This window comes from Galeopterus variegatus, unplaced genomic scaffold (assembly GCF_000696425.1).
Source record: "Galeopterus variegatus unplaced genomic scaffold, G_variegatus-3.0.2 Scaffold43, whole genome shotgun sequence".
NCBI lineage: Eukaryota > Metazoa > Chordata > Mammalia > Dermoptera > Cynocephalidae > Galeopterus > Galeopterus variegatus.
This window is the reverse complement of record NW_007726154.1, coordinates 941,543-968,075: the sequence shown is the minus strand read 5'-3', so window position 1 is coordinate 968,075 and position 26,533 is coordinate 941,543.

The following is a 26,533-nucleotide window of genomic DNA, read 5'->3' as shown; positions in this document are numbered from 1 at the left end:
GGGCCCAGTCAGTTTTGGAAGGGGACTCTTTTATTTGCTCATACCAAATAGTATTAGTTCAGTTTGTTGATAGCAAAATATGCACTAAATATCATTTATTTCACTGAGATTTAGGCTTCCTCTTTCAATGGAATAATCAATGAAGAAAATTAAATACATTTTGGTAATATCCGTTTGCCACTGTGGAAACATGGGAGTATTAGAAATTGAAATGCTACTTGAATTTGAGTTTCAAAAGAAAACCGGTTTGCACGTAGCAGTGATAGAAGTTCATGGAGACATTCTAATATGTAACACTTTCTTGGAGCAGATGTGTGTTTCTGATGAGCTTATATACCAAAATGCCACTATAGGGAGAAAAAAAACTTTTTAATTGAAGATTTAAGAAATAGAGCCACTATTAAATCTAAATTTTAAGTTTATATTTACATATGAGTTTAACACATTAAGTTTTTTTTATCTCAAATCTTGAACTTCTTGTGTATTTTGCAGGAGATGTCTTCCAGACACAGACAGGAAATGAAATTGCCTCACCTCTTAACCATCTCTTTATCCTCTCCTCACTTTTTTTTCCTTCTCCTTAATTTTAAAAATTTATAGTGCTATCCTGAACTTTCATAAACAGTAATAATACTGCAGAAAGCAATAATGCTATGTTAGATGCTGTGATTTTTTTTTTAATAAAAATGATATACCATCTCTTTCTAACAGAAATCTCAAATCAAAAATTAAAATATGGTTAAGTATTACAGATGATGTTGATCTGTGTGTCATTACTTTGTGAAGACCAAATTTTTTTTAGAAGAGTAATAGTCGGTTCAATTTTGCTGTGACAGAGTGTCTGTGGTGAAACTGTTGAGCGAATCTGGTAACTTGAAATTTAATGAAGACTTGTGGCTGTAGTTGTACTGCCTTAGGAAACAACAAAACCCTTTATGAGCATCTGTTAAGTCCCAGAAAGAACTTAAGTATTTTCAGAACCTTTTCAGTGTGGGATGTTTTCAATGTTTTCAAGGCATTATCTTATGGCACCCCTGAAGTCTTCTGTAAGATATGTTTATCTTTTCCATCTCACAGAAAGAAGAGGAAATCTTACATTAGAAAAATAGCATCACTTACTCATGGTCACACAGTCACTGGGATTGGATTCTAGGTTATCTGTGTCCAAAGCCAGTGCTTTGTCACTTAAATACTTTTGGGAAGGTGATGGGGGTGTCAATACACGAGAAATACACAAAAAGCACTCACTGCCAAATACACAAGTGAACAAACACAGCGTGGACCAAGTGAAGTGTTCTTTTCACTTGCCAGTTCTTCTAGACCCTTTGACATCCCTTCATCTCACTCCACTTTTCCATATTGGTAAGTTTGCTGCCTTTTCCCATTTAGTTTGGACTGTCCTTTATCTTCTCTTCTGCCTTTTGAAATTCTAAGCATTGTTTATGGCCCATCTCAGACATCGTTCATCCGTTTGGTAGTCTTTTTTGATTTGTATTGAATGTTTCCCTCCTTAGCCTTGGCTCCTCCAAACAATGTCATCTATACCTGACTCTGGATGCTTTTACCATATAGTGATCTGTGTTAGAATTATTCATGTTCATATCTGTCCTTGCTTAGGAGAGTCAGCTTCATTAGAGCAGAGAATGTGGTCTGTTTTTTCTGTTTTTTCTAGGGGCTTGTACATAGGAGGGATAGGTATACGTGGTCTGAATTTAAATATTAATAAGAACAATTTATGGCAATTATAAACCAAGAAATGACAAACTTACCTTCACCTGCTTGGGCAGGAGGATTCTGAACCCTATGGTATCTTCTGGATAATCAAGTGGCAATTACTAGGCAGAGGGGACTGGCAGCCACAAGCGAAAGAGCCAAAGTGAGAGGTGGTGGTAGTGATAGAAAGCAGAGGTGCTGAGGTTCCCTTTACAAGCACTCATTCTGCTTCAATTGCCTGATTTTGTATGCATTTCGCCTGCTGGACTGAAAACTCCATTAGATCGTTCCCCATCGTGCCTCAGCGGCTAGCACAGTGCAGGAACAGGGGAGGAGGGTATAAATCGTTGTTGACTGAATGGCTAATACATGACAGTTGAGTCTCTCACAATAAGAGTAGAAAAGCGGAACACATGCTATGTACAGATTGTTTATTCACTGATGATGGTCTCTGCATAGTGTTTTGATTTTTAGTGTGTGTTTTTGTAAATTTGGATGGATTACGCCTTTGTAAATTTTGCGTTTTTTCCCCCTTCCATATGCCTTTCTGTTTTTAGTTACCTTTATTTACTGCCAAAACAAAATAAATACAACAGCTGCCTCCACTCGTATTGCCTTTGGTATTGTTTTACGATCTCCCATCTCTTTTAAATACATCCTAAATACGTTTCTGCGGGGGAGGCAGGACTCTGCAGAGAAACCAGACGCGTCAGTCAGTTCTGTCTTAGCACAAGAATGTACTCTGAAATGTCTAGTGGTGGGACTAGCTTACCTCAGTTCTTTCCCAAAGATTCTTTGCATACTAAGTGTCTTCTTCAACACCATTCTAATTATTCATTATTTGCTCAGTTTAAAATAAAATCATTAGGGAGATTTTCCTCTCAGGAATAGATATTAATTGGACCCATCTCTCTTCTTTTTTTCTTTTTGAACGAGGGTATCTCTAAACCTAAGTGGAAACTTTTATTTAAAATATCTTAGATGTAAGAGATTTAAATGTATTTAAAAGGGGCTAATTAAAAAATTTAATTTGTACCCTCTCAAAGGAAATAAACTACAGCATATGTGACTTCATTAGTGACTTTACCACAGAGATAAAAGCCAAAATACTCAGTAGGGAAAACTTAATGATTAATTAATTTACCCTTAAATTGTTTGTTAATGGGTATTACATACTCATGAAACATATCTTCTATGTATTTTCTGAATTGTTGTCTTAGGGAAAAGGCAAGATGTTATTTATAGTAAACCAAACCTTGTCAACTCTGGGTAAGGCAGCCAGAGTCTCTTCTCTCTTGCACATCCCAGAATAGTTCTCTTGATTTTCCCAGATCATGAGAAGTGAAGAAAACTCTAACTAGATGTCAAAATTTATGTAGGAATTCAGGATGGGGTCGATTTTGACACGATGACTATAATTGTAAAAACCAATCAAATGTATATGTGCAAGAAAATTAGTTAAAAGCATAAAGAGGCAACCCCATGGTTTCTTCTAGACTGATTGTATTTTCATCCAGAAAATCAATGTTTCCTAATATTTACGATCACAAAGAAATCAACCACAAAGTAAAACTAAAATTTAATAAAGTTTGATTTATTCTTTTATGACATTTTTGTTAGCTTTTCTAAGTGGACACTGAAGTACAGTTAAATGCAATTCACGTATTGCATGTTGTCTTTGTATTTATTTAGCTTAATAGATTCAAATACCGCCTGTGCCACATATCTGTGAACAATTTCCAAATTTTCATGTCTGGCCTGGACTTTCTCTTGCACTCCAGACTTGTATGTCCACCTGCACTGTTGGCTTATTTACTTTGTGTATGATAGATATCTCAAACTTCACATGTCTGAAACTGAACTCCTGATCTTCCCTACCCTCACCCCTATTTTCAAAGCCTTCATCACCTCAGTTAATCACAACTCTATCCTTCTAGTTGCCCAGGCCAGAAACTTGACAGTTACCTTTGACCTTTCCCTTTCTTCCCTTAACGTACCGGGCTTCAGAATACACACAGAATCTGACCACTTCTTACCACCTCATGCTACCGGTCAGATCTGAGCCTCTATCATTTCTTGCCTGGATTTACTGCAAGAGCCTCTGGGTGGTCTCTCTGCTTCAAACTTTGCCTTCCTATAGTCTATTCTATTCTGAATATAGCAGCCAGACTGATCCTTTAAAAATGAAGATTTATCATGTCACTCCTCTGCTCAAAAATTTCAATAATCTCTCCATTTCATTCGGAGTAAATGCTGAGGTCCTTATAATGGTTATGAAAGCTCTGCATGGTCTGGTCTTGCGTTTGCTCCCTGATGTTATCTCCAACTACTTTACTGGTTCACACAGCTCCAGCCGTACTGGCTTTCTTGCTGTTCCTGGAAAATGACTCTGCCTGGAAAATTCTTCCTTCAGCACTCACATGGCTCACTCCCTCTCCTCCTTCAAGTCTTTTCTCAAATGTTAACCTATTAAAAAGGCCTTCCCTGAAGCCCTTTTGGAAATTACCACCTGGGCTCCTAGAGTGGAAACAGTCTATCTTGTGTCTGCATCCATGGATTCTGTTCCTGTTCTGGACAAAGCATTTATTCTTTCTAGGTCTCAGTTTTCCCACTATAAATTTAGGGGTATAAGCGAAGTATTCCATAAAGCCCTTAGGGCTCTAAAATTTACAAAATTCTGTGAGACCAATTTGACCCTGCTGAATTGTAGTAGTTAGACTTGGGCTTGCAAGTGTATTATTAGTGAAGGCGATTCGGCTCCTGTATGAAGTATTAAAACATAGCATGGGATGCTTGCTAAAGCAAGTGTTACATTTCTGAAAGAAGTCTAATTTGAAAGTCTGTTTGTTTTTGTTGGTTCCAGTTCACTTTGGCTCACTGAATAATTGAGAAGCTTTGAAAAAGGAAATTGAATTCTCTGGGCCTTGGTTTCCTCATCCATAAAATGAGGATATTGCAGTAGATGATCTCCAAAATCCCTTCTAGATTTAGAATTCTCCCTTTACAGGAGGACAATCACGCACTTTGCCTCATAGTCAGGACTCCTCATTTAGTTTTATAAAATATTCATATGGAAGTTGATGACTAGGGACATAAACCCCCTTGGCTTTGTGTAGCATGATACCATTCCCACTGAATATAATTGTGGATATTTCTTATTATAGTTCTGTTCATAGGCTTAGTTATCTTACAGAGACTTCAGTTTAGAGAGAGTGTGAGTCTACGACACATACCTGTATATTTATTTACAGTGTTAGATAATTATGCAAAAACCAAAGTGGAATACATAAACACAGCAACTGTTTTGTTCCCAAGTGTCTGAAAACTTCTTGTGAGAATCAAAAGTATTGTTATACCTGACTATAGTGATCAAAAGATCATAGATATCTGAATATTTTAATGCAAATACTAGAATGTTTTTGAAGGGAAGGCCCTTCTCCAGTCTCACTTGCTCAATACTTTCAATTCTGAGAAAGATGTTTTCTGGTTTTCCTCACAAAGATTAATAGTGAATACTAAAGCATTAAGTTAATGAGTTTTTTTTCTTTATGAACACTACTTAAACATAATTATTAAACTATAACCTTAATGAGTGCTTAAAGACTATTTTTGTATAAAATTGACGCAAATGATATTTTTTAAGCAGTACCTTGGAGATATATGACTACTCATAGCTTCTGGGGTGTGATTATGTGATTAACCAGGATTATACAAAAAGGAAATTTTCTGGTTTTATTCTTCATGGAACTGAAGTGGCAGCTGAGAAATATAAAAGCAACTTCTGATGTAATTTTGGTACTTGGAGGCATAGGGTTTGGAAAATTACATTTCTATGACTTTCAAAATGTTTTTCAAGTGTTACCCAACAAATTCTCACAAAGTTCCTTTGAGAATAAAAACAGATGAGTGAGATGACCATTCTCCCCAGGGCAAAGCCGAGGCACCTGGAAAATGGAAGAGAAGACTCTCCAGAGCTACCTTTCTACATCTGATTTCCTATTGAGTCATGTGACTAATGTTCCTTGTTCATTCATTCCTTCATTTATCAGTCAGATATTGTTCCAAGTTAGGACTTGTTGGGGGCTTTAGAAATGTGATTGTCTGGATATCTATCAGGAACAATGCGCTCAAATGCCCAAGGATAAACCAGGGGGTCTTTAGTAACATTTGTACCTACTGTAGCTCTTTTTTCTTTTTGTGGCGATGATATTTGTGGAACTGTGAACCTAACTGAAATCACGTGTCACTACTCTTGGTGTTTACAGATGAGCAGAACAGCATCAGCTGCACTATAGAAACTTGACATAATGTTTTTCTCTTTATTACTAGGGAGGTTATTAAGATGACTAAAAGCTCACAAATAGTTGTACAGTCTGAGAAACACTTTTGGTTATGAATTCCCAGGATTTTAGCTAGAATTTAATTTTATTTCTTTTAAAATTCCTTTCTCCTTAAACAAGTTATTTTCCTTTCATACACACAAACACGTAATCTTGGAATTATGGAGTTTCTTCTTATTTTTGATCAATCATTCCATGTCATATTCTTGTCCCTTTTCTTCAATCCAGGAGGGGTCCCACCCAGAAACTTGAGGCATTCAATCCTGGTTTGCTGTAGCAAGCTACCATGTTCTTGGAAGGTCGCTTTCCCCAGGGGCTGGATGCTGCCTCTGTGCCCCATGTCTCCTGGTTCTTACTGCAAAGGGCAGACTTAGAAATGCCAACAGCTCCTCTAAAATGATTTAGTTACCTCTGTCTTAACTGCACCAAGACAAATTGATAGAGGGGAAAAAGCCTAATCCTTGAATGTCTTCAAGAAGATTTGGTTGCCATCATTTAAAAAAAAAGAAAAAGTTTTCCAAGCACAAGCTATGGGAACTAAGAATAACAAGGGAAATTGGAAACTCACTTACTCAGAAGGAAGAAAGGAAAAAGGAAAGAAATAAGCAAGGGAAGAAAGAGAAAAATAAGGAGACAGGGAAAGAGGAATGGAGAGAGAGAAGGTGACGTGGCTGTTGGTAACATTAGTCTCTGAACCCAGCTGGAATATTGTGTGACTCTCAGCTTCTGCATAATGAATAAAGGTTTTCCAAATGATATAGCTTTGGTTCCAAGAGGGAGGATGCCACGTTAGTGCTCATTCCTTCAGAACCACAGTATTGCAGACTGCACCACCTCACTGCCTGTTTTCCCTGCCTGCCAAAGAAGAAGGGGGTGGAGTTGCCTTTAATTATTAACCTTTAAAATGTCCTTTTTATTATTTGTAGTCACGACAAAAGGAAAACATATTCATACGTAATCTTTATTTTAGTTCTTTCCTTCAGCCTCTCCCTACTAAATCTTTTACCTGAACCCTAAATTTAATATATGTGTAGCTATTGGACCAAAGAGAGAGAAAGCAAACAAGGTCAGGTCCTGTGTGATACCCACCCCCTGGGAATGCACAGAGAGAAGTCCCTGGGAATGTCCTGTATCTACCTCCGGGGTAACTCTCATTGGCTGTATCAGAAGATAATGTCCCAAATGACTACATTTTATTTCAGTAGTTCCAAGCAGGCAACATGAAGTAAGGAATATTTATATTCCTTAATCATCTTTGAGCATTTTGCATAAAATTAATTAAAGTTTTTTTTTTAATCAGATCTAAAATGCTTTTTAAGGAGTTAGGTATAGTAAATGTTGAGAATGCAGACAAATTGATTTGAACTTTTATTTGAGTTCTCTCCTCTTAATTTTTTAATTGGATTAATTTTTAAAACTGTATGCCTCAGAATTTTTATATGTGAGACTTACCATGTGAATCTAAGCCATGACAATGATAACATGTCCTGTGTTCCTCATAACAGCCATACTAAAAGTAAGGAATTGAAGCTCTATTACCAAACTATAGGGGAAGAAAATTTCTCTCGGCATTTTTTTTTTACTGGTGAAACAGAGTATTGGCTTTTAGGGCTCAAGATCCACTATTTGAATATGAAAACCAGTGTTGAGCATTGTCCTGACATGTAAGAGGCATCTCATTTTTGTTTAATGGATAAATGCTGATTGGCATGATAGAGAATATAAAATCAAATGGATGTATGAGACATAGTTTGCCTGCTAGTTCTCAACGTCTGTCTTGAAAAACAGTAAGAAAAATGAGGTCGTTTATTATTTTTCTTGGAAATTCAAATTGACATGTGACTGAAATGATCATTATTCTGACACATAAGGCATAAGTGATCTCCCACTCCAGGTGATTAGGTTAGTGGCTACTTTTCATTTTTTCTGTCACATGTGTGTGACTAGAGAAATAGATAACGTGATCATTCAGGTTTTGGAACTATTTAGTTTCTGTGGTTTTAGAAGGATACAACTAGGTATAGTATGGTTAATGGTATAAACGCAGTCAGCAAGACATTTAAATATATCTTGAAATGAGCATATTCTGGGGATTATTTTAAGGCTATAATTGAAAGCTAGTGCCGGATCCTCAAGAGACTAAAGAAATTAGTGTTTGATAAAACACTGTGTAGTAAGTCATTTAGGCTTTTTCTTTGCTGGGGCAAGAAAGTATTTGACCTGACTACAATTTTTTATGAGGGCATTTCAGAGTCAAATTGCACAATGAGCTTATTCTGTAGGGGAAACTAGTAAGCATGATAAAGTGCTGCTACATATTTTACTCTATGTGGTGAATTTCTAATGCTAGATTATATAATGGAAGTCATTACTTAATGTATCTCTATTTACTAAGTCTTGAAAGTTCAAAATGAGACATAATTTTCTAGAAATGATCATTTACACCAATTGGAGTGAGTCGCCAGAAAAATAGACCATAAAGGAAAGGGCCAGGCAGACCTATGGGTTGAAATGAGGTTTGTGTCCAGGAGCTACTCATCTGTGAGCAGTGAGCATTGACAGAGGACCCAAGGTGAGAAAATCACTTCAGGGGAAAAGACTCAACTCAACTGAGTACAGTGAGGTGAGTTGGTCTGGGTTCCTGTGTGTCCCGTTTCCATCCAGAAAGAATGGAACAGACAATGAAGGAAAATCAACTAGACACGAACTTAAAGTCTAATGATCAAATAAATTCACAGGGAACCAAAAAGGGATGCTACCACTTAGATCCAAATATAAAGGGAAACACAGGCAGAGGTAGGACAATTAGGGTCAGGGCTCATAGGAGACAACAGACTTGTGTCTGGCCCCAAGGCACTGAAGTCACAGGAAAGCCTAGATTCTGAGGTAGGGGACCATTCGAATAGAGATGTATATGAATCCCCTGCTTAGAACATGGATTGGCCTCAGTTAAAAGACCTGAGCTTAAGGCACATCTGCTAGTTCCAGTCTTTCTTGGGATCAGGAATAGGGCGCTGGGCAGGGCATCATTATATGATTGATCATTATATAATCATCAAATATATTGACCTTCTATTAGACATTTACAATCTTTTTTTAAAAATTATTTATTTTAAAATTTATTATTAGCATGTTCATTTTTACAAATCATGATATTTCTTTATGCCCTTTGCCCAACCTATCACTTCCCAAACCCTCTCCCTCCCTCTGTCCCAATCTCTAGCATTCTCAGGATTGTTCCGTCCTTCTGGGAGTTCAACATATTGTTGTGGTATTTTCTTTCTTTCTTTCCTTCATTCCTTCTTCTTCCCTCCCCCCGCCTCTGCCCTCCCTTCCTTCCTATCAGCCAGTTATTTTTACCAAACACAGTATTGGCATTTTTAGCCATGTTGCTCAGTTTTTCTTGTAAGAAATAGCTTGTGTGTCTTTTCATCCTCGTTTATGTGCTCCAATACCACAAATATTAATACAGAAAATGTGTTGTCCTCCAAATCTATTTCCTAAGTTAATTTATTCATTCATTGGCTAAATATTTATTGGCTGACAACCATACACAAGATTTAATGATAGGGCCTGGGATATGATGTTAAGTGTGGGTTGAATTTTATTGTTTTGTTCACACAGTATCACTTCCTCCTCTCTTCTAGTAACCTTTTCATTTGTGGAAACTGTCTTTCCCCAATTCCAATTTCGGTAGGGCTCCTGTCACGTGGCCCTACTGGCCCAGGCCATAGGGCTGAGAATATGCTCTGGGACTGATTAATCACAGTAATTCTTTCCCTTGGCTAAGGGATTCATCCAAGCATTGGTTCCCAGAGCACTTGTTCAAACCCAGTCCCAGAGCACTGGTTCAAACCCAGTGTGCTCCACTGTCAGATTCTATACTTGGATGCCGAGAGAGACTCTTCCTTTTGTGATCATTAAATTGAGATGATGTAATCCGGAGCTATTTATGTGGATGTAAGCCACAGTCCATCCTCCTACCCCCAACAGGTTTTCTCCCAACACTTGCAGGAAGTATCTGCAGTGAGAAAGAAGATTTCTAATATATAGAGAGAAGCCTGGGTGTAAGTTGGAGAGACAGAGGTGAAGATGTGATAGAACACAGAAAATGAAGGGAGTTAGAAATAGAAGAAAACTAGCACATAGAGAGAAGCACAGATGAGGGACAGAGATGGAGAAAGAGAAAAAGAGGCTTTACAACTTCAAACGAGTTATCTGGAATGCCTGAATATATAGCCAATAAATTCCTTTTCAGCTTAAATGAGTTTCAGTAGGCTTTCTGTTACTTGCAACAAAAGGAGACCTGACTAATATTAAACAGACACATCCTTTGGCCTCAAGGAACATACAGTCTTCTGGGAAGACTCACAGTTAGGTAGGCAATACCCAGGAGGTGGAGAGGTGCTGTAGGTGGTGGGGCAGAGAAATGCAACTGCTGGGAGTGCACAGAAAAAGAAGATGACCATGCCAGGAAGGACATCCCAGAAGACATGTCATTTAAGCTGAGACTGAGCAACCTCCTCGGATAAGTGAAGAGTGAAGGGAGAGCTGCAGGCAGAGAGAACAGCACGCTTGAAGCTTCCAAGGCAAAAGAATGTAAAATGTGTTTGAGAAAAATGCAAGAAGTTCTGACTGTCTGCAAGGTGGTCAGCAAGAGAAGAGCACTGAGTGATGATGCTGGATAGGGAGGTGAAGCGCGGGTCCTGAGCAGCCTTATAGGCTACCTTAAGTGTTTTAATTAAACATCAGTCCAAGGGAAATGGGCATATCACTATTTATTCATTCACTTAGTTGACTTGTATTAAGCACAACTATCCCACAGACATTGTGCTGGAAATTCAAGACAGAACACAGTAGTTTTTCTTCAAAGACCCCACAGTCCTATGACTTTTCTTGGATTTATGTATCTAAAAAATTTCATAATTCAGTTTATTTTCTAGGTCCCTCATATTTTCTCTTCCATTACTTCATCAAAATAGTCAAGAGCAAAAATTAATATTCTTGTCAGATTACTAAAATATATTATGACTTTGACTTCTCAGTTTTGATTTAGTTTCTCCATCTAAAATAGGTTAAAATGGGTTTAGGTGGCTCCTTCAGTGAATGTGAGAATTTAGAAGGAGTACTTTATGTTAATGACTGACGTTCTTTCTTCCTTATTTTTAGTTTTTGTTGAATATTCTAGTTTATAAACTGAACAGTAAGCTGTCAAGTCTTATAGTTGGGTATACAGAAAAATAATATAAACTTCCATACACAATAGCCCCTAATCAATCTAGGAAGGTATATCAAATCCTTTATGTTATGTTAAAATGTGTTTACCAAATTGGTCAATCCAGATATTCTGACTGTGAAAGAAACCGCACATTAGTCAGTGGTATCGACAGAGGTGACAGTTAAGAATGACGTGTCCTGAATTAGTTATTTTTTTTTCAGATGAATATAGTAATATATTTGTTTGTGCAGAAATTCACATAGTTGATATAGGACTTCAACCTTTTTTCCTCTAAATCTGTATACTCTGGAGTAATGGATGTGAGGTTGGTGAATTAATCAGTGGTGAGGGTAAGATTGCGCAGATGAAATAATTCTACTTAACAACAGTCTCCTTATTGGCTCTTTTGTCTAATGGCAGTAGTGCTGAGAAGCAGAGCGGCTGCCATTACACCTCGACACAAGTGCTGTGCAGGGCTTGATTAGATGGAGGCCAGTCCTGCCATTCACTTCCATCTCAGACGCTCGTCTACTGAAGTGGTCAAATAATGACGACGATGCTGTTATTAATCTAAAAATCGTGTTGGCAATTTTTTTTTTTTTTTTAAGAATTGTAGGACTAGAAGGGACCTGGAAAGAGTTCGCTTATCTGGGATAGATAACCATTGATCCTGCTTTTTTAGTGTGTTCAGAAAAAGGCCATTTCTATCTTTTACCTGTAAAAAGTATTTCAGAATGTATTGCTCTGTACTGCCTTTAGAGATGTGCCTTTGTTTTGCTTGCTCATTTACTCTCTTATTCAGTAATTATGTTTATAGGGCCCAGTATGAACTAGGCAATGAGGCGGATGTGATTTTCAGCTTTCATGGAATTTATAATGCCATAAGGAGGAAGGGCAATAAAACAAGAAAGTATAACAAATGATGATATGTATCATAATAAGCAAAGTATAGAGGGCCACAGGAGTTCATAATGGGGACTTTGCTACCTGATCTAGGGGATTGGGGAAGGCTTGTTGGAGGAAGTGAGTTTTGAGTTTGAAGTTTAAAAAAAGACAATTTTCTAGGCAGAGGAACAACATGCATGAAGGCTGGAAGATAAAAGCTTCAGGCTATATTTCAAGATCTTGATTGCCTTGGGCATCAGTCTAAGGATGGACTTTTCTATGGGAGGTAGTATTCCCACATTTGCTTGTTTTTTGGGTCATGGCTCATCCTCATGATGCTGAAGATTTTGTGATCTAGTTAGGCTCCTTTCCATGCTTGTTGGCTGGTGGGATTTCATCAGAGGTCTGGGCCTGGGCTTGGATACAGCTTGGAAGGAAGGATGTGGGTAAAGCTCTATCTGGGGGACTGAGGTTGGGGCTGTTAGGATAAAAGGGCCCTAGCAGAGAAGAAGTAGTGATTAAGAGGGCTTTGACAACAAAATTCAGAAACTCAATTCTTCTATTCTAGAACCTATAACTTTGGGCAAGTTTACCCAACTTTACAATTTATTTCCTACAAACGTGGTATACATACACAATGGAATACTACCCTGCCGTAAAAAAGAATGAAATACTGTCATTTGCAGCAACATGGATGAACTTAGAGAAAACCATGTTAAGTGAAATAAGCCAGGCACAGAAAGAGAAATACCACATGTTCTCACTCAATAGTGTGAGTGAGAACAAAAAATAAACAAATAAATAAAAAAAGAAAGATAAAACAATCACAATAATATGTTGAACTTTCAAAAAGAAAGAACAGAACTGAGGCCACCAAAAGTGAGAGGGGTGGTAAGGGAGTAATTGGCAAGGGCCATGAAAAATGACTACATTGTATAATGTTGGATATTCTAATTATACTGATTTGAACATCTCGTATTACACACAGGTATTGATATTCAACTCTGTATACCACAGACATGTACAATCAACTATGTGACAGTAAAAAATACATTTAAAAAAGTACTTCATTAAAAAAAAATTTAACTTGGAAACAGTAACAAAAATTATCTTCCTTACAGATTTGTTCTGATGATTGAAAGAATTAATGAAGGAAACACCTTAGTATACTCTCAATAAATATGAATTGTTATTACTGTTTTTGTTATTATTATTCCTTTCTCATCTGATTCCTTGGGCCAGAAAAAGCCAGTTGAATCATAGTTACTGAAAAAGGCATCATTTCTTATTTTCTATTCTTTAGATTTATTTCAACATCATGATATGTTGTTCCCAGACGTTGATTTTACCATTCCAACAATGGGCTGTCCATAAGCTTCCAGGTGTATAGCTCTGATTTAAAACCTCTGTTTGTCATGACTTTGGGGGAATATTGGAATATTGGAAATCCCAAATCTAATTAGAATATGATAAGGCATGTATGATTCTGTATGATTCTGACAGCATAAGCCTGGAATATGGCTTTTCCCCGAGTATGAGAGAAGATGGGAACATGTCATTGAAGCTCTTTTAGTGGCATCTGTTTTTTAGACCTGGACCCTGTTTTCTCCGAATTGGGATTTAATGCATTATACATTTTTTTCTTCCTGAGGGAGAATAGTGAAAACAGACCTAAGCATACCATCATCGTGAAGTACTGATTGTTTAAATGGTAGAAAGGTCATGAAGCTATAGGAAGGGAGAACCACATGCTAGAATTACTAATTCTAAGGCCTGGCAGAAGATGAATAGGCTCTTATTTACACATACTGGTCCCAACTCTGAGACTACCAAAGATGAGGCACAAAAGTTCCCATTTCAAATTACCAGGCATCTCTAGCTAATGACAGTATTCAGCTATAGTGCATATGGCAGGTGAATGTTCCTCTCTCCGACATGTTCCTGCTATTATCCAGAGAGCTACTCTTGTTTTTCTTTTTGCCTTTTTTCTTGCTAAAATCACAGAGCTGAGCAAAGTAGTGGCAAACCATTGGGACCTGCTAATCAAATCTGAGAGACCAGGGCTCCAATCTAGGCTCATCATATGACTTAAGAGGCCCTCAATGACACGATCTGAAAAGTCCCTTCTAAAGCCTTTACAATGTGAGAATAATCTTCATTAAGTGCTACAGATTTCACAGAAAAAAAAATGGATTAGGCGCTTGTCACAGGAAAGATAATTAATGTGCTAGAGAGAAGTATAGGCAATAGAAAGAAAAATTTCTCCATAATAAGAAAAGAAAAAAACTTACTCCAGCCAGGGTGGATAATGATTAAATGTTAAGAAGCAGTTCCTGCTGGCTTGATTTTTACAATATAATTAAGAGAGAGAGAGAGGTGGGGTGAGAAGAGACACAACGCACACGCGCACACACACAAAAGGAAATAACACACACAAAATATAATTTCAGGATTAAAAGGTATATCAAAGATTTTTGTTTTTGTGTTAATATTTATTTATCTCTTCTTGATCTAAAAAGATGCCTTTTTAGATATCTTTTACTATGTTAAAGTCCTCTAAAACATCTTACCAAATTGCTTTTCAATATATTCTTGATCAAAATATTGTTGTAGGTGGGGGGATTATTTTGAAGTTATTTTCTAAGTTATTTTACATCTAAAATGTCTTAGACAGCAATCTTTGTCTACTGTTTAATTCCGTTATCTTGCTGCTCATAGTTCTTGTTGAAAATGGTGTTATTTTAGGTCCTGAAGAAAATGGTTCTTTGCCCCTTTTTTAATTTCCTCTTTTCCAGATAGTGGTACTTGGCTTTTTATCAAGGAATCAAATGCCCACCTCTAGGCCTGCTGGGACTTTTTCCAACCAACACATATTTCTTTCCTGAGAATGTGTAATCATTTGCAAGTGAGTACACAGCTGAAAACCTGTTGATTGAAAATGCTGGAAGAGCCAGCTCTTTTTTTGCGGTGCTAGATACATCTTGAACAAAAATAATTAATAGTTATGACTTGCTATTTATTTAATTATAATTGCCATAAAAATTCAAAAGTGGGAGGAAAGGAGATATTGTCCCTTTTTTAGGTAGGGTGTCATGTGATGTCTGCACCTTGGTGGGATTGTACTGAATTCAGAACAGAGTCCTGAGCTTTGTGTTTCAATTGAATTCTATCCAAATGAAACGTATAGTATATGATCATGATGTAAATTATTCCTCGTTAGACATTAAAAAATCTAAAAATGAATAATGTAGTATTGTCTCATAGTTTACTAGGGGAGACAGACACAAAAGATCTCAATGAAATGGTCACTGCACAGGATGTGTAGAACACAAAAGTGTGCGGAGAAGAAGCTCATAACTCTGCCTGGAGGTTGTGTGTTCATTCCAGTTTCACAGAGGAGGTGGTGCTGGAGTTGGTGCTTAAAGAATTGAGTAGGAATTCACCCTGCAGAAAAGTGGAAAAGGGCATTTCTCTGACATCAAATTTATCTGGTGAAACACAAATGTGATCATGACATTCTCTTGCTCCAAAGCATCCAATGAACTCACTTCACTTAAGAAAAAAGCCCACATACTTAGAACTCATTATTTTAACAGTGTGCCTCTCTATAAAGTTTTTCTGGTGTCTTCGAAGGCAGCTTTTATGCACAGAAAAGACTATGATTCTTTTAGATTTTTAAATTAATATTTGATTTATTACAGATACATCTTAATTCTTCCTCAATCTTTTACATTCAACTTAGACAACTTATTCCTCTATTGAAAATGTAATATATTTCAGCAATCACTTTCAAGTGGGTCTTTAAAACCTAATTAATTAAATTCATTGAAACATTTAAAATTGATTTGTAAATTTAAAGTACTTGATTTTTTAAGACCTTAAACTATCAATTAACAAATAACATCTTTCTAATTACTTAAGTAAATGTTAAGAAATACAATAAATTAAACTTTCAAATATGATGAAACAAGTTTTTTTAAACATGCCTTGGTACTATTTATAAACTTAGTAAAATTCTCTTATGCCTTTGAAATGAAAACAAAAAATTTAATAAATTGTACAATTTAACTGGGAATCACAGAAATAATCCATTGGATGCTCCAAAGTGCCAAATTCTCTTAGGCATTAAAGATATAAAAATACCAAATATATACGTATGCTCCTATATATAACTCCCAGATTAATAATACGGTTTTAGTTTACTTTATCGTGTATATATTTACTTCTAAATTTCCTGGCTTTATATGACACTCACCTGTTGTAGCAGAGACTGCTAGCTGCCCTGCGGTTTCTAGTTTCTTATTTTTCCTTAGTACTAGGATCTTGATTTCATTCAGGGCAGCAGTAGGCCAGATACATTACATTTTCCAAATTGTTTTGCATTTTAGAGGTGGCCATGAGACCAGCATCTGGTCAGTGAAATGGAAATGTTTTGTGTGACTTCTAGGAGGGCTGCCTAAAGGACATTTACTTATTTAGGAATCAGGTCCTTTTTATCTTTTTGCCTTTTCTTTTTCTTTCAGTTGCCATCTTGGACCATGAGGTGGCTTTGAAGATCAAAGCTGTAATACAAGATGGTGAAATAGAAAAATAGAAGGAACTTTTTTTTATTAGCATATTCCTTATTGCAAATCATGATTTTTCTTTATGCCATTTACCCAACCTATCCCTCCCCAAACCTTCTTCCTCCCACCCCCCATCTCTAGTAACCTTAGGTTTGTTCTCTCCTAGTAGAAGGAACCTGAGTCTTAGATAACCATAGACCTTTTATGCTAACTCTGAACTGCTTATTTGCAGTCTTCTTTTGAGAAAAAACAATGCTATTTTTGTTTATTTGTTACAAATAACCAAATCTAATCTGAGTCTGATCTACCCACCAAAAGGACAATTTTACCATTCCAAGCAATGTAAATTTTCTGTTTCAGTGCACTGTTCTTACTTATATATCAAGTATATGAATTACTTACATAATTGATGGCTTACATACTGAGTTTCTACTAAATGCTCGATCTTGAATATGTGACTTGACTCATGCCCATGACACTTAAGGACACACTGAATTAAGTGCATACTCAGCTTAACAGGGGCTCCCTGATTTATAAAGGGTCACTAGATTTAAGTTACCATATCTTCTAATTCTGAAATGTGATTTAAATCTGCAGTTTCCTATCCAAGTTGCTTCATTGTCTGACAGGATTCAAATAATATATTTACTCACTGATTCTACTCAAAATTCTTCCTGTCTAATGGGATAATAATTCTTTAAGATATTTAAATTATATCTTTGTGTCGTGAATATTTTTCACGGAATCTTAGACTTATTGTCAAATGCCAACCTATTTTTCTGGATGATCTCTTACCATCCTTCTAATACACTGTGCCTTGGCTCTGTGCTCCCCAGAGAGGATAAAACAGAAGAGTGGGCCTGTAAAATACACTGTAGAAAGAAAAAGGAGTAGAGGAGTCATATAAATGGAGGAAAGATCACATTCTTCTTTTGAAAATCCACACACACATTAGCACATTGAAGGCTCTGAAAGGTCCAGTAGTAAAGAAACCTATTTATCTTTTTTTGTCTTTTTTCCATGTCCGGCAACGGATCGCAACCCTCAGTGTTGCCCCCGTACCGGACCGGGGACCGGCAACGGGATCGCAAGCCTCAGTGTTGCTCCCGCGCCTCGCTCAGCCAGTGAGCGGGAACCGGTCTACACGTGGGATCCGAACCCTCGGACGGGAGCGCCGCCGCGCTTCCCAAGCGGCGCACTATCCAGTGCGCCACCGGGCCGGCCCTAAAGAAACCTATTTAATTTTAATCTGCCATTAACTAAATTTAAGCTCAAACTCCCTTTAGTTTCAAGAAATCTTAGTCTCAAGAAACCTGCAGAATTTAGCGGGAAATGCACTTCTAGTGGCATGAAACTCCTTGTTATTTCTCAAATGTCAATGCTTTGCTCTTCCATATGCCACTGCCTGAATTTCCTTTTGCTTTTCTCAGCTTGTTCTTCTCCCTCCTCTTTCAAAATCTAGATCCTGACTCACCTGCTCAAATGAAACCTCTGACTCCTCAGTGTTGGTCATTCCTTAATGTGGGCTCCAACAGCAGTGTGCACATGTCACGGCCTGGAGGACTAGTCCCCTGTGCTTTAGTTTTTGGTTTGCATTTTGATTCCTCAACCAGACTGGGAGCTTTCTGAAGACAGAGACCATCTATCACCGAGTTTGGTATCGCATGGATGTTGAATACAAAAATGTTTAATAAATGAAAGTTAAGGAAAACTAGACTGTTCAACTAAATAAACAAACATAGAAATATACAGATGCTGCTCGACTTACAATGTGGTTACATCCTGATAAATCCATTGTATGTTGAAAATATTGTAAGTTGAAAATGCTTTTAATACAACTAACTTACTGAACATCATAGCTTAGCCTCCTCTACCTTAAACGTGCTCAGAACTCATTTTAGCCTACAATTGGGCAAAGTAATCTACCACAAAGCCTATTTTATAATAAAGTTTTAAGTATCTTATGCAATTTATTAAATGCTGTACTGAAGTATCATTTCTACTGAATGTATATCACTTTTACTCCATTGTAAAGCCAAAAAATCATAAATGGAGCCATCATTAGTCAGGGACCATGAGTATATGGAATTCCTGCTTCATGCCAATCACTGTGCTGTGTACCTGAAATAAAACAGTGAATAAGAACAGGCATAATCTTTGCCCTCATGGAACTTATGGTTGAGAGAGAGAGAGAGAGAGAGAGAGACTAATTTTAAAAAATCAAAAAAATAAAAAGAAAAATGAATTCTTTGACAAGGAAGTTGGAAAAAGGAAGGTACAAGGTAATATATTAGTCAGCTAGGCCTGCCATAATAAAATCCCACAGTCTGGGTGACTTAAACAATAGACTTTTTTTCTCATAGTTGTCGATGGTAGAAGTCCAAGATCAAGGTGTTGGCTGGTTTGTTTGTTTGTTTTTCTGAGGCCTCTGTCCTTGGCTTGCAGATGGCTGACTTCTCTCTGTGTCTTCACATGGTCACTTCCTGTTCTGTGTGTTGTCTATGTTTAATCTCCTCTTCTTTTATGGACACCAGTCAAATTAGATTAGGGTCCACTCATATGATCTCATTTTACCTTAATTTCTTCTTTAAAATCTCTATCTCCAAACACATCCATATTCTGAAGTACTGGAGGTTAGGACTTCAATGTAAGAATTTTGGAAGGATGCAATTCAGCCCATAACAGGGTTATAAGAATTTATAGGATTTTACCAAATAATAGAGGTCAAGAATTGCTTCATGAGTGTTGAATGAACAGAGATGTGAGGGATAGAAATGAACAAGTGAACAAGGGGTAGAGTAAGGTATAGTTTGGGAGGAGAAAACAGTGAGAGCAAAGGTATGTGGTGGACAGGTGGGCATATAGCTGGGTTCCTACAGTGACAGAGTGCCTGGTGGGAAGATGGCCAGGAAGAAAAGTAGGGTGAGACCAGGAAGGGTCAGATAGGTTAGGGATTTTTGTTATATCCAAAACCAATTGAAATGCTTTGAATGGTTGAAACAAGGGGGGCATAGTCAGATTTGCATTTTGAAAATGTCACACTGGCTGCAGTTTGGAGAACAGATTGGAGGGGTTCCAGAATCAATGGGGGAAATAATATAGAGAAAAGAAAAGAAAAAGGCATAGGGCTGGGCTCGGAGGAGTGCTGACATTTCATGGCTAGGAAGAGAAGGTTGAGCTGATAAACAACTTTTTCGGGAAGTTGCTCTAAAAAAGATTAGTAGCTGAAGGAGGACATGGGTTTCAGATTTTTTTTTGTTTTGCTTTGTTTTGTTTTAATTGGAGAGACATGAGCATGTTTAAAAGTTGGCAGGCAGTCACTGTGGAAAACAGTTTGGTGGTTTCTCAATAAGTGAAATACAGAATTACTGTATGACCCAGCAATTCTTCTCCTAGATATATACTCCAAAGAATTGAATATAGGTCTCAAACAAAATAAGCACTTTTCACAGCAGCCAAAAGGTGGGAACAACCCAAATGTCCATCAGCTTATGAATGGATAAACAAAATATGGTATATCCATACATGGAATATTATTTATCCATAAAAAGGAATAAGGTGTTAATACATGCTACAACATAAAAGGACTTTGAAAATATGCAAAGTGAAAGAAGCCAGATGCAAAATGTTGCATTTTATCTGATTCTAGTTATATGACATATCCAGAATAGGTAAATCCAAAGAGCCAAAAAGCAGATTGGTGGTTTCAGAGGCTGCAGGGAAGTTAATGAGGCCTGACTGCTTAATGAGTATGGGGTTTTGTGTAGGGGTGATGACGGTGTTTTGGAAATAGATAGAAGTAAGGGGAAAAATTTTGATTAGAAGACTTCAAGTGAAAGGCAGAGAAAAGCCTTAATAAAGACTGATAGGTTTCTCATAATTTATGAAGAGATAGAATTAAAGCAAAAGTGGATAAATTTGCCTAAAATAAGTTTGTAGTCACTCTTTGATTGTAGCAAGAAGGAAGAAAGAGAGATGAGCAGGTATGGATGGCTTTGCTTGTGCATTTGCTACCAAGAAGTTGAGGAGAGCCTGTATCACAGCATCTATTTTCTCTATGAACTAACAGGTGAAATTACCATGTGCTGAGAGAAAAAGTGCTGAAGGATGGGTTAAAGGTCAAAGGTGAATTCTAAAAAATTTGAAAGTCATTGGAGAAAGTGAGAGAGTGTAGACCAGAGATAAATATTAAGGTAGCTAGAGCTGGTTAGGCTCAAAGCCTGTTTGATATTGGGCTTTTGAAGTTAAAAGGAACTAACTTATCTCTCATTTAATCTGATTTTTTTTCTCCTAGGTATGTTTAGCCACTCAGGTGCAGGCATGGAGAAAGAGTCGGATGACACAAGATTGGGATTTTGCTAGATTTACATGATGAAAAGACAGTACAGCAAGAGAGTTAAGATATTGTCAGGAGTGCTATTGAAACAATGAGCCATAAAATGAGGTTTTCTCAGGAAGGAAATAAGGAAAAAAGGTTGATTAAAGAGAAAATGGAGAGATCAATGCACTGGAAGTGCAGGTGTGATTGATAAAGGCGTACCCAATCAAGTAAGATAAACATAGGAGATGATGTGAGCGAGAAGGAGGTGCAACAGTGAGTGATTTCGCTTGTGAAACAGCAGTGATGACATGAATGGGGGGTGAAATGGAATGGAGAAGAACCCGGAAGAGGTCAAGAAACGGAAAGCTCAGGATGTTGGGCAGGTCCGTGGGTCATCTGAGCAGATAGTCAGATCAGTCAGGCCTTCAACAGGATGTGGGTGAAAACCAAGTTTGGGGGCTGGATGCCCAAGTTTTTGATTAAAAAGAGGGAATAATAGAATGTTGGCTTGGGTAAGGCGGGATGGTCAAAGAGTAGTAAAGCCAAATAGGATGAGTCTAATGAGCAGGATTTGAGAAGACAGGTTGGAAAAATATTGGTCTGGATGCAGTCACAGGAGTATTGAAGGTATTAACACTACCTCCTGGCCCTAGAATTGTTGAAACGTGAGATAAACAGTGACACATGAGTGTGTTGCAGAAAAATAGTGTCATTGAGGAACAGGTGCATTTTAATTCAAGAAGGATGAAGGAACAAACCCTTGAAAAAGGAGCTGAGTGTATTAAAAGGGTATCAAACAGGGACTGGTGGTCAAGAAAATAGAAACTATTTCATGTTTTTTATACTGTGGGAATTTAATTCAAGGTGTTGGTTACAATGATTTTGGCAGGACTGAAAGAACAAAAGCAGAGAGATAGAGTGGCTGAAGGATTGTAAAGGGACCAGTGGATTCTCAGAGATCAGAGGTTGCTAATACCTATTAGCCAGCCCTTGTGGTGTTGGGGAAACTGTCACAGCCAGTCCTGGACCCATCTCAGCCAGGGCTGGAACCACTAAGAATGTGCTGCTCTGGCTGAGTGACTGGAGTCCAGAAATCCCTGATCCCTGCTGCTGCCACCACCACAATTGCAAACAACTGCCACACCTTCAGATCCAGAAGCAAGAAACTGCCCCCTTCCTCCCACTTTCTGATCTCCTGCCATTGTCTTTCATTGGCAGAAGGAAGCCAGTTGGTGGAGGGGACTGCAAAAAAAGATGTTTGTGATCTCCCAGCCCCAGCAATGTAGTTCCAAGTGTAGAAGGGTAGGTGCGGGCTGAACGAAAGCATTGAAGAACTGGCAGGCGAGGGCTTGCCGATTATGGATAAGCTACTCTGGAGGGCACAGTGGAGGGTTTAGATGGTGGGGTGGAGATAGCAACTGGGCTGGGGCAAGGTAGGAAGGATAATGGGAAACGGCTCCTATCCTAACCCTCAGTTGAAGATCTGAGAAAATAGAAACAAATGGAAGAGAATTTTCTTAAGTTCCCACCACCACCTCTGCTAACCAACCCAGCCCTCCCTTCCCTCCTGTTACTACAGAGGAGCTCAGCTCATCATGCTCCTTAACCAAAGCCAGTCCCATCCCCCCTCCCCTACTCACGGACATCTCTCTAGCAGTTTCTGCATTCTCCAGCATCACATTTTTTCTTTCTCTATTCTACCATTCCCATCAGCATGCAATCATAGTGTCATTCCTTTCATAAATAAATAAATAATGTTAATAATAATAAAAGGAAAGAAACCCCTTTCCGGATTCCATTGTATACTATATCATAATAAATGGCAACAGTATCTCTTCAGTTGCTCCAGCCAACAACTTTGGGATCATCTTTGCTTTCTCTCTCTCTCACTGCCACCACCCCCTGTCATTCCCTGTCCCAGTCTATCCATTGGATCTTGGCAGCTCTGTCTTCAGGGCCCATCAAGAATCTCATTGCCTCTTACTATTTTATCACTTCTACTTTAGTTCGTTCTACACACAGCAGTCAGATGATCTTTTAAAAATAAGGTCACATCACTTCTTTGCTTAAGGCCATCCCAAACTTTCCCACATCATATAAGTTCCATTCATTCACCGGCAGGCCTCTACAGGATGCGCACTCTCTCCCCTTTGACTTTTCTTCCTTCAGACTGCTCTTCCCCTCCCTCACTCTGCTGCAGTCTCACTGGTGCCTCGCTGCTCTTGAAACATACTAGACATACCTCAGGGCCTTTGCAATGCTGCTTTCTCTGCCGGGATAGTCTTCCCACAGTTATCCACATGACTCACTCAGCACTCCCTTCAGGTTTCTGCTCAAACGTCATCTCTGTGAGGTCTTTTCTGACTAACCTGCATAGAGTAACAAATGCTCCCACCCTCTCAGCACCTATCACCATCTGCCACACCATCTACTTGTTTACTTCTCTCTGTCTTACCCAGTAGAAGGTAAGGTTCAGGAAGGCAGGGACTTTGCCTGTTTTGTTCTTTGCCACTTCTCTAGAACCCAAACACTGCCTAGGATGTTATAAGCATGGAATGCATATTGAATTGAATGAATACATTAAAGCATGAAGGACAGACAGACGAGTAGATTGAATTTTATGAGGAGGGCACTGTACTAGTTGCCTGGCTCTGGTCTTTAGCTTTGGACACTAGCTCTGTGATACCTTTGATACTTACAGGGATAAGGAAAACCTACAAACTCTCAGGGGAGGCCACTGTCACTTCATTCTGACCCCATGCTTTTCTACCTTGAGCCAAATGCACTCATATTTCTAGATGAAGCATTTTAATTTTAATTTTTGAAAAGTTGAGGATTGTGTCTGATTTATTTTCTTTATTTGCTCCTGAGAAAGAACATAAACAGTTAACACTGATGAAGAGGAATCTCTTAATTCAAGAAATGTTCTGCTTTTAAGTAAATTTCTTTTAGACGTGGCGATTGTCTTGGTTAAGAATATGGAAATCAAACTCCAAATTCTAGATCTTATGCAGGAAAATCTACACTTCTGAAACACTGATTTATATATGGTAGGAGTTTCTGAGGTACATGTTATTTTCCTAAAGCAGTGGACTTTTTGTTTTTTTAACCTCATAAAGGGCAGGATAATTTGTGCATCATTTTGAATTGTTTGGAAAATATATTTTTACATTTCCCCTTTTTTAATACTTCAGGTGCTTGTGAGTGAGTATTAGTGAATTCTCCCCATGTTCATTAAGGATGTGGGTTTGTGCCAGGGTGTCTGTGTTTCCTTGTCATATGCCTGCCTCCTCCTTCTTGGACACACTAGTGAGGAGCTGGAAGTGAAGGGGTGCAGGCGGAGAGAAGAAGGAAAGAGCAATAACAGAGATGGAAAGTATGCCTAAAGGCGGGACAGAGGTTGGAAGAAAGGCTGGAAGAAATCTGAGAGGCCAGCATTAGGGGCAGAGAACAGCTGTACTGCACATTGTTTTCCGACAAATCAGTTGAAATGCTTCATAAAAGTCCTCAACCCTTTCAGCAAATGCAGAAGGTTTTGTTTGTTTTCATTCTTTTTTTTTTTCTCCTGAAAAGTATAAAATAGGCTTGAGAAAGCAATGTTTAATTAAGGGAAAAACAATTCAGTTCCTGTGAATAAATTAATTTCCACCTTTAGGCAACTTGGCGGACTGTTTTCCTAAGCCCACTGGAAGACTCTGGAATATATAGTAGCTGATCTGATGAAAACAGATTAAAGTCTATGATTTTTAGAGGAATGGTCTGGAACATTTTTGGTCTTTGTAGTAAACCTGTTTTATATTGATGAAGCAAACCAAATCAGACAAATGTACACACTTGGCCAATTCAATTTTCAAGGGCATGTCACCCCAGTTGCAAGGTGACTTGCAAGTGGTAGTGATCTGGAGACCCAGAGTGAAGAGGATTTCTGGGAATCTGGCTTGATACGATTATTCAAGTTGCTCCTTTTACTTGACAGATTTGTCTAGTTCAAACCTAACATTTTGCTTTGTTTGCACTGTGGTGATATCTATATTCACTAAAGGAAATTTCGTCTGCTAAATGATTTTTGCTGATGATTGAGAAAAAAAATTTAAGTTGTTGCTCTGGTGCTTTCTGTCTTGCTAATTTTGGGAGGGGACATTAGGGAATTATGTAGTTTTTAAAACATGAAGGTTATGCTCGGTATAGTTGGGGGATATGATAATAAGTAGGACACAGAGAATATCTACTTAGGGGCAAAGGGATACAAGCAACCACAATGAAGGTCATACATCAAACATCTATATAAATAAGCCCAGCTGGAAGAACTTAATTAGATGCCAGTATTTGCTAGCTTTTGGAGGACGAGTAGCGTGGAAACGGACAAAGGGTGGGGAGTAGGTAGTCATCTCTGAAAAAAAAAATAGGAGGAAAATAGATTCGGCTGGTTCCAAGTTCATAAGGACATTATGTAGGAGAAAAAGTATCAAACAAGCAAACAAAAACAAAGAAGAAGATTTTAACTATATCATTAAAAGCTTTGAATTCCAGATTAAACAGTTGCTTGGAGAAAGGAAACCCATAGAAATATCTTCAGGAGGGAAATGAAATCAATAGTACATTGCAATGATTTCTGAATCTTAGCATACTATCTAGTATGTTTGATCAGTGGATAAGTTTGTTGCAAGGTTGACAGTATTAACTGGAGAAGGTTACACTGTTAATAACAAACAATCTAAGAAGTTATTAACAGTTACTTTTTAGATTGCATCTTTTAATTAATTAATAAGTTATTAGCAGATCTTTAATTGCCATCTTAGTGTTTCAACCTTAATTCAAAATACTGTAACAGAACATGAATCGAGTAAATATCAGTGTCAGTTTAAAAGCTAACACTGCACTCAACTATTAGGAAGCAAAATGTAACTAAACTTTAATTTCTGCTTTTAGGTAATCTTTTTACTTACCTAACCAATCTATGGCATTTGGGATACAAAAATAAGGTCATATTTCATTTCATAATCTGCATTGACATCAACTGTTTCTTTGTACTGAAAGGGACTATTCCTTTTTTGTTTCTTTCTGATATTACTATGCATATTTGAACAAACAGGACAGAAACAGAAAATACGTGATGGTTTTCCCATGCCAGTGTAGGGTAGGATGATGGATTCCATTGACCTGTCTGTGCTTGTGGGCTCCGGTGGATGAGGGCTTGGGAGAGAGAAGGATCGGCTCCTCGTTTCTGAGCTCTTTTCCAGAGTGCTGTTCATGGTCCCAGACTCCTCCTCCTCCTCGATGGCCCAGTTTTAGACTTGCATTGCTGTCGCCATCAGTAACTGTTATCTCAGAACTTTCATAAGTGTCCATATTGAGTTTCATTGGCCTCTTGAACAGTTTCTTTAAAACTTGCCCTTGGGAATGTTAGCAGGGTTGGAAGCTGCCAAAAAAAAAAAAAAAAAAAAAAAAAAAAAAAAATCTGGATGTGTAAGAGGGAGGGAGAAGAAACTTA